At 41.0% G+C, this 9,691-nt stretch overlaps 1 pseudogene; it reads right to left on the bottom strand.

Moving 5' to 3' along the window:
* Positions 1-5,050: 5,050 nt before the first annotated feature.
* LOC109531208 (endothelin B receptor-like) lies at positions 5,051-9,402 on the bottom strand (annotated as a pseudogene).
* Positions 9,403-9,691: the final 289 nt, after the last annotated feature.

Below are 9,691 nucleotides of genomic sequence, written 5' to 3'. Positions count from 1 at the left end.
GGACATGTTCTTAAACAGCTCACCAGGGAGGTGTCCAGGAGGCATCCTAACCAGATGCCTGAGCCACTTCATTCGGTTCTTCTCGTTGACCAAGCTTCTCACCCTCTCACCAAGCGTGTTAAAATCGAGAGCGTTGCCTTTTGGCTCAGCTCCTTCGCCACGGCAGGTGGATGAAGCGTTCACATCACTGCAACCTGAGATCGAGAAGTCCCGATTCTCATCCCAACCGCTTCACACTCAGTCGCGAGCCGCTCATCTGCAAAGACGAGAGATGTAATTCACATTAGTCCCGAGGGGTCTCATGGGCTAAGATTGTGGGAGCGACTTCCTGTAAAACACCGGATGGAGCAGTGACCCATTTGTTGCAACGGCTTTCGTTTCCCGAAGCGGTTTGAATGTTTTGCTGTTTTCTCTTCTAAATGATCACAAGCCCCCATAGCATTTCAAAATGCCTGGCACAGCTTGGGAACTTGTTGGTGGTTGCCAGAAGAAGTTGAGTCTATGTCTTCCAGAACTATGTTTTGAACATATCACCCCCCGGATGAGGAGACAATGGTTTACTGAATTTTGTACGTGTGTTCATTTCAATTTGTGGACAAAAAACGGAAGCCCACACTGCAAGACGCTCATTGAACTTCATGCTTGTATTACGACAAACCACCAGAGAAAATTCTCTGAGTGCCACTTGGACGACAGTGACACAAGAATGCCAAGTTGGATTTTTAAATTGTATCGGGGGACACAACACTTAAGTATTCCTTTTTTTTTCCTTTAACAGTCATGATGTGCGTTTGAAGTGCTGTTCAGTCATTGTAATTTCAACACAGACGTAATAAATTGTGAAGTGATTCAATATTTTCATTGCATTAATATTGTTGCTGTTATGTACCAGGTTTTCCTGTGGCCTGCGAAAGCAAATCAAACATGTCAAGTTCCATGATGCTTGCTAAAGTCTGAACCAAAATTTCAAATTGTCATATGTAATTCACAATAACAGTCAATATTCTTGACTTCTGATTGTAAAACTAGATATTGATTTGTTGTGCCCTGTGTATGTAATATGTGGAGGAGACGAAACATTTATATGGTTTCCCAAAATTCATAACGGCCCTCCAAGGGAAACTGTAACTACAATGTGGCCCGTGACAAAAACGAGTTTGACACCCCTGCCCTAAACTCAGAAATGCAGACTATTGTAAATAATAATCCAAAATAAAACAAAGCTATGGCTGGAAATATCCAACACAAAAGCCATTGCACCAGCTGCAGAGCTGAACTGCACAATTTTTTCATCCACGTCACATTAAATGTCCTCTCTTTTGATGCACCTTGGAAAGAATCTTCTTGTCTGTCTTATCCTTCCCTGACAGGCCCCCGCATCTATTGCCACACAACCTGCATTCATTGCATCCAGAAGGGACATCTCCCTGTAAGGCTGGTGATCAAACACCTTCCATCACCATGCCGGGAACTCCTCAATGGGATTGAGGATAGAGGGGAATGTCGGCGGGAAATGCACTGTCGTAACGGGTCTGCACTGGATCATTCACGAGGTGGTGGAAGGCAAAATTGTCCTAAATGATGACATAAGATGCCATGCCAGGCCTCAGATGAGCCCCTCTTTCCAGGTGGAATCAGCCTGTGCAGCTGTGAATTGAGCAAGGTGTTCCGTGTTGAAAGGACCAACGGTATGGATGTAGCAGAGGAGCTCATTGTTGGAGACGGCAGCACACATGCTGATATTGGCAGCCTCCTCCGTTGTCAGCATATGGTTGATTACATTGCCAACAATGCGGGTGCAAATTTCATCAGAAATCTGTGGTCTGGGGTGCCTTTTGTTCCACAGCGCATTCTCAGTACTCTTCCGCTCAAAAGTTGTCTCTTTTCCATGACTGCAGAATCAAATGAGGCAGAGGTCTGCCCCTCTGTTTCATGTGTTTAATTTAAAAACATTGATACTGGATATCTGTTGCCTATGTCGTAGAATATATGCAATTACCGTATTTTCTGCACCATAAGGCGCTTCGGAGTATAAGGCGCACCTTCAATGAATGGCCTATTAAAAAAAAAAAGAAAAAAAGTCATATATAGGGCGCACCGCGTTATAAGGCGCATTGAATAGAAGCTACAGTGGCTGCAGTTATGTTATGCATCCACTAGATGGAACTACGCTAAAGGGAATACAATACAATACAATACAATACACTACAATACAGCTTAATTCATATTGAGCTTTCACAACCGCCGCAGCTGTAACAAAGCACTTTACAGAACATTTAAAATACTACGTCCAATCAGAATATCGATCCATATATAAGGCGCATCGGATTATAAGGTGCGATGTTGGCTTTTGAGAAAATGGAATGGTTTTAGGTGCACCTTGTAGTGCGGACGATACGGTACTTAAAAATCTCTATATACTGGATGTAGGCATTAAATCAGGAGTGGGGACCAGGACTTGCAGTGCAAATCCATTTTATAGTTTGCAATTTGCACTACTTCCTACTGAGAGGTATTTAAAATGTCGACCGAATGTCGAGTGTTTATCAGACTTCAAAAGGCACTGTACAGAAATTGTAGAGTGCAGCTGGTCACAAGCAAGAAGAGAGCATCTTCCGCAGTAAAGTGTATCATAACACGTGAATTCTGTTTTCTTTTTTTTTTTAGCTATATAAAATAAAAGCTTTTAAAATATGTCCCTTGAAAATTGCTGTGAGGCTATCTGCTGATGTGTTTTTTTTTTCTTCTTCTTCTTTCCATCTTCCCTCTCACAATGGTTTTCCAGACCATTTTCACTTATTGCACCCCTGGGTGCTTGCTTACTGCAGTCTGCAGTCCATTTTATGGACATGACTCAATGTGTGCGGGCTGGGAGGAGGAATATACACACCGGCCACTTGTTCAGGCACGTCGTGGCTGTCTAATGAGAGCCAGTACAACATAGAAGAAGTATGAAGCTCATGTATGGGCTGCACTACAGATGTGTTTGTGTCATTTTTCTGACCTTATTTAGGGTAACATTTTAGATATGGCTCTCAATGTGATGCAGTGCAGTCCAGTGCCACTGCACAAGCGTAATAGTAAACATCCATAAATCAAATATCAAATAAAGGCAAAAGGCGACAACAGCTCACATTGGATTTACGATCCAAAGTGTTGCATTTCACATTTTCAATGCACAGTTAATGCTAGTCGGACTTCTTTGTGCAAAAAAAAAGCAGCGTAAATCCCAAGCTGCATTATATCACAGCGACATATAGCATATAAAAGACCTTGTAAATCCGACCTGACCAAAGATCCAAACAATAAAGCACATAGTCCAACAGAAGCACGGCTAACACTGAATGACAGCGCACAAAAAACCCCAGAGAATTTATGTTCCCTAGCAACAAATGTTTTTCTTTCATGAAGCTGTAAAACACATGATGCTGTTCCTTAAAAATGTTCAAATATGTCTTAGTTCTATTAGAACCATTTATTTAGTGCAAAGGGGGTTGTGTTCAGTCCCGAAAAGTATTTTTCTTCAGAATAAAGTCTCAAAAAGAATGTTATATTACAAGGAAAAAAAATCTGTCTGTAAAATTATGAAACTAAAGTGAGAATTTTACCAGGAAAAGCTGTCAGTATATTAAAAGTTAAATTGTTATGTTACATGATTAAGGTCCTAATTTTTCTAAAATAAAGAACATTGTGAGAAATCATACTTGGACAAAGAGAAGAACTTATTATCGAAAAAAAGTTTTAATTGTATGAGCAAGTTTTAACATGATAAAGTAACAATGAAGTCACTTTACAAACATATTTTAGTGAACATATCATCGAAAAATGAAGATGCAACATACAAGGATGATCTTTTTGTTTGGAGGGGGCTGGGGTGTGTGTGTGTGTGTGGGGGGTGGGGGGGGTCATAATTCACTATTATTGAGAAGAATCAATACTAACAAAAATTAATGAAACCGGAGATTGAATCGAACCAGAAGTGCTGTACAACAGCGGCCCCCAACCTTTTTTGTGTCACGGACCAGTTGAGACAAGTACATGCTGTTCGCAAACCGGCAAACATTTTTTTTCATTGCTTTTAAATTGCCAGTTTTAAAGCACTGCTACCGACAACAAAGATAACGATAGAGTAATTAAAAAATTCATTAACATAGATTTTTTTTTCATTTATTTCAAACAGTGTAGAATCAAATAAAATGACTCATTGAGCTACAAAGAAATGTACCAATCAGGAATAATAAATGCGCTTCATAATGTGAACATGATAATATTGAAGTCACGATGCTACATACGGTGTTAGCCTCATTGCTACTTGCAAATGTGACTGATTAAAAGATAACACGATTGATAGCTGCTTTCATCTGGTGACTGCCTCCTAGAAACTAGCATCCAAACTGCTAACGTTTACATGGTCGAGCCTATCCCAGCTGTCTTCAGGCAGAAAGAAGGATAAACTCAACATTTCAGTTTAAAAAAAAAAAAAGGAAACTAATAAAAACTGACAAAATAACGCTAATTAAAACAAATAGTATTTTATTAAAACCTAACTAGAAAGAAAAAATCCAAAACTATTGTTTTTGGTTAGCACTAGCATTTGTACTAATGCTACTGTAGAGATGTGTCTATTGCTTGACCAAAGCCAATAAGTAAATACTTTCAATAAGGAAAAGAACAGCTGTGTAATTGTGATAGTGACCACCAAACGCGTGATTAAAAGATCGGTAATATTAGAACCGAATCAGTTAGGACAGCTCATGTTCGTGCAATTGTGCTAACGCTACTGCTCAGAGTTGTGCGCACTGGCTGAATGAAGTAAATGCATCCAAAAAGCGAAATGGGTGCTTCCTTTGAGTGTGACTTGAATGGTAAAAAATATGCACTTGTATACAGTATCTAATTTTTGCTCTGCAGTTTACTGTGTCACTATTTTCAAACACCTGCTCTGAAAGCTGTCATTAAAACAACAAAGCCAGTGGTTTTTGCACAGTACTGTATTACATCAATGGATTAGGAAGTAACATCAAAGGCAGGTTTTTACCGGCGGGTTGCATCAGGTCACCTGCATAAACGGTGTGGTCTGCACCGGATGGAGCAGACAAATCCTCAGATGTCGCTCTTTGTAGTCCACATTTATCACGCTGAAGCCAACAAGTTCAGGTATGGCCAGCGTAATGGAGATGAGCCACATGACAGGCGTCCACGGACACATTCGGGTTCCTTTGAGGTGTTGCCGAGATATGATAGCGAGGTACCTACAACGTTTTTTTTTATTTGTTTTGTTTTTTTTAAGCCGTCAAAGGGTAATGCAATACAAAATATCATAACACGTTCAGGGACACCTCAAATCTTGTTCGAACAGCCCCAAAATTGCACAATTGCGAGTTCCACCAACATTTTCATGAAGAATATGGACTTTAGTCGACCGGGTTACACTGTTGCTGCCCATCATTAGGGTTGCAGGTGAATTGGAGCCTATCCTAGATGATTCTGGGTGGGAGGTGGAGTACACCTTGGACTGGTTGCCAGCCAATCATAGGGCACATTTGGCGTCTTCAGTGAAATATGAGGATGAGAAGAACAACCAAGTGCCACAGAGGAAGGCCTAACCCAAAATTCAAACTCAAAACTTGTGTGAGAAAGATGTGCAAACCACTACAAGAGCACCTTGGCCACATTGGGGAATTCGCACATATGGCAATAACCCGGTAAAATGTTTTTGCCAGGCTGGATGCTTGTGTAAAATGTAAGTTTTTGCCCAGGTTGAGATGCTCAAAAAGGCCTTCATTTTTCTTTGCAAACAACTTTCAATAACTTTTCATCTTAAACATATTTAGATGAAACATCCAAACTTTAAACACAAATGGATAAATTGTCTCGGAGGAATATTTTGAACTCTAAAAAAAAGCCCCAAAAAATTGTGCCAAATTACGTATAATCAAAATGGCGGACTTCCAGTTAGGTGTAGCATGAGGCTCTAAAAGATTATTTGAAGGTTACAGATAGCTCCCAATTTTCATATAACCTGGGGTGCATTGTTGAAAATGTATAGAGGGCACTACTGAAGCATTTAAAAGAAATTGCACTATAAAACCCTAAAAAATATTGATTTTTCCAGGCCTGATGTCTGTGCAGCATGAGTTTTCCGTCCAAGATTAGAGTCGACAAAAACTGCATCCTTTTTCTTTGCAAACAGCGCATCAACCGCGCCCGATGAAATAAAAAGCTTTCAAGAACTTCTCTAGCAGGAGTTTGTTAAAACATGACCTTTATAAAAGATGCAAAATGGGTCATAGTTCCCAAGCAAAGTCAAAATGGCGGACTTCGGGTTACGTTGATCAAACAGCATATATTTTTGTTGGTCTTGGGCTATTACATCGGCCTGCCAATTTTTTGAGATCTAGGTGAAATAACAACTGAGAAGTAACTATATGATTATTGCTTTGGCACAACGGGGTGGGGTCTTGATACCAAGCAGAGACCTTGAACCGAGGGGAGAAGTTTAATTTATTCAGGCCATAGCCTTGTTTCGAAGAAAAAAAAGTGCCTTGCTGCTATGTTGTGGCATCTACAGTTTCGGCAATTAAGAAACCTTTGTAAGTGGGCATCAATTATTCACAGATTTTTGCTATTTGCAGCAGGGCTCAGTCGCAAATTCTCATTAATAAGAAGCTGGTGTTCACCGTATTGAGATTTATTATGAAAAAAAAAAGTCTTAATATGTGAACATAACCCAACAAATTGATTGAAATATCAAATCTGCCAAACATATAAGGTTCTTATTCCTCAAAATCATGCTTCTTCTTGCCAAAAAAAAACAAAAAAACACTCCTACCAATTTAAAAAAAAAATGTTCTTCACCTTTTACCTCAGCCACAAGAAATTCTTTTTCAGTGCTTATTAAAGCCAGATTGGTGAGTCGGCCCGGTGACATTGAAGAACTGAGATATGTTTTATTAGTTTCAGTGTTGAAAATGACCTTTCACAACTTAAAAAAAAAAAAAAGTGGTTTATCCATCTGCAACAGGGCTTAGATCCTACCGATGACATGAGCTATAATATCATATATGAGCCACTATGATGAGGTTTAAAGTACATGCAGTGCACTGATTTGGGTTGTGTGGAATATTTTTTTATTTTTTTTTAAATCTTAATATTTTAGTCTTTATAGTGGATTTGGGGCTTACCGTAGCGCAGGGGTCTCCAGCTCCTTCTCGGGGACTGATTCATGCGGTGGGCTACCAGTTTGATACACACTTCTGATATAAGAAATATTATCAATTTACCATGAATAATGTTATTATCATCTATTTTTATTCATAGTTAATGATATACATTATTGTGATTTCTCAAAATAGTGAGGAAATAGCTAAATATCAATACGAAACACTTTTATTCAATACTGACATGAGTGCTTTTCAAAATATTTTTGATAATGATTGCAAATGGCTCAATGAATCAATTCCCAAAATGATTGAGAGGGATTTCCCCGTGATGGTGTCGTGTTTCTGAAGAAAATACCAGAAGGTCCACCATGCACGTCCGCGGAGCGCCGAATCGATCTGCCCGCGCCTTGATTAAACAGAATCGGGTTCAACCACCTGTGCAATAATTTCACCCGTTGGAAAGTTATTCACTGACATCACTCATGAAGTAAGAGAATTAACTTACATGCACAAAACATTGAAGAAAAGATAAGTTATGCGACATCTGCTTGTTGCTTTTAAATGATTGATGCATCGAGCTGAGGCGATGGACTGTGACTGTTCGCATATGACGTGCGCACGGGCAGCGGGGGCCCAGAGGGGCACCATTTTCTCTGGACGGCTAACCACTGCCTCTGTTGTATGGTGAGCTTCCAGATTGAATTTGATCATGTATGCTGGAATTTGGAAATCAGGACTTTATATTGTTCCTTGATTGGAAATGCCCACCCCACATTTGGATGTCATGTACCGGATATGAAGTGGAACAACTTGATAAGAAGACCCCATATTAAAAGACATTTGAATGACAAGGAAATGGATCGACTTTAAAGTATTGGTTTTTAAAATCGGATTTTTACCCACCCTGACCACAGCAAATTCTCATCCCCTTACCTGTCAACACTCAGAGCACACAGGCTCAGCACGATAACTCCAACTTTTCTGGATGAAGGGCACCGGCTTGCACAGCACTGACCCAAAGGGCCAATCTTTCGCCATGAGCTACATATGAGAGAAAAACACACACACACACACACACACACACACAGGTTCAACCACCTGTGCAATAATTTCACCCGTTGGAAAGTTATTCACTGACATCACTCATGAAGTAAGAGAATTAACTTACATGCACAAAACATTGAAGAAAAGATAAGTTATGCGACATCTGCTTGTTGCTTTTAAATGATTGATGCATCGAGCTGAGGCGATGGACTGTGACTGTTCGCATATGACGTGCGCACGGGCAGCGGGGGCCCAGAGGGGCACCATTTTCTCTGGACGGCTAACCACTGCCTCTGTTGTATGGTGAGCTTCCAGATTGAATTTGATCATGTATGCTGGAATTTGGAAATCAGGACTTTATATTGTTCCTTGATTGGAAATGCCCACCCCACATTTGGATGTCATGTACCGGATATGAAGTGGAACAACTTGATAAGAAGACCCCATATTAAAAGACATTTGAATGACAAGGAAATGGATCGACTTTAAAGTATTGGTTTTTAAAATCGGATTTTTACCCACCCTGACCACAGCAAATTCTCATCCCCTTACCTGTCAACACTCAGAGCACACAGGCTCAGCACGATAACTCCAACTTTTCTGGATGAAGGGCACCGGCTTGCACAGCACTGACCCAAAGGGCCAATCTTTCGCCATGAGCTACATATGAGAGAAAAACACACACACACACACACACACACACACACACGCACACAGACACACGTTCGCTGTAATAACAATCAATTTAAGATAAGCCCGAAATGAATAGAACGTGTGTGAAGACGGCCGATAAGGCGTCGCATTACCTCGGCCTTGTAATTACGTGTCGCGGGGCAAATAACTCAGCCTGTAGGTGTTGACTGGGATGTCCACCACAATGTGGACCAGGTCTCCCAAAGCCAGACTTGCAATCAAGACGTCAGCACTGCTCCTGTGAATGATCCTCAGCAGTACTGAATTTCCCACAATTCCCAGCACCCCCCAAAAAAACAAACAAACACGAAGACGGCTGGAGAGAGATACTAGAATGTATCCCCGAGTAGGGGCACATAGGAAGGAGTCTCGCAGAGATATTGGATCTGTAGTTGTCCATCTCTGAGAGGTGTGCACCGGCGGCTGGCTGGGAATGCTGATCGCCGGCCTCGCCGCTAATGAGAACATTTCCCAGACAAAGAAGCAGAGCGACAGCTCACATTGACTGCGGTTTCTTCAAAAAAGGGCCCTCGGATGTGCTTGCCAGCGCTGGGTTAGGAACGAGAGTAATTAGCATCAGAGCTGCTGGGAGTTTGGCAGCAAAGTAACTTGATACAGTGATCAAAAGGCAATTATAATTATGAATTGTCCTAGTTTACCTTTTGATCAGAAATGCCGCACGGTTTGGCCACTCGAGCCGTTGCCTTATGCGCGCCCGCAGTAAATACTGCAGCTCGGGCCGTCGGAAGGTTTTATAGACGAAGATGCCGTTGTCGTCATTACTCATCAGT

This window comes from Hippocampus comes, unplaced genomic scaffold (genome assembly GCF_001891065.2).
Source record: "Hippocampus comes isolate QL1 unplaced genomic scaffold, H_comes_QL1_v1.1 scaffold237, whole genome shotgun sequence".
Lineage (NCBI taxonomy): Eukaryota > Metazoa > Chordata > Actinopteri > Syngnathiformes > Syngnathidae > Hippocampus > Hippocampus comes.
This window is presented reverse-complemented; position numbering and strand designations above follow the sequence as displayed.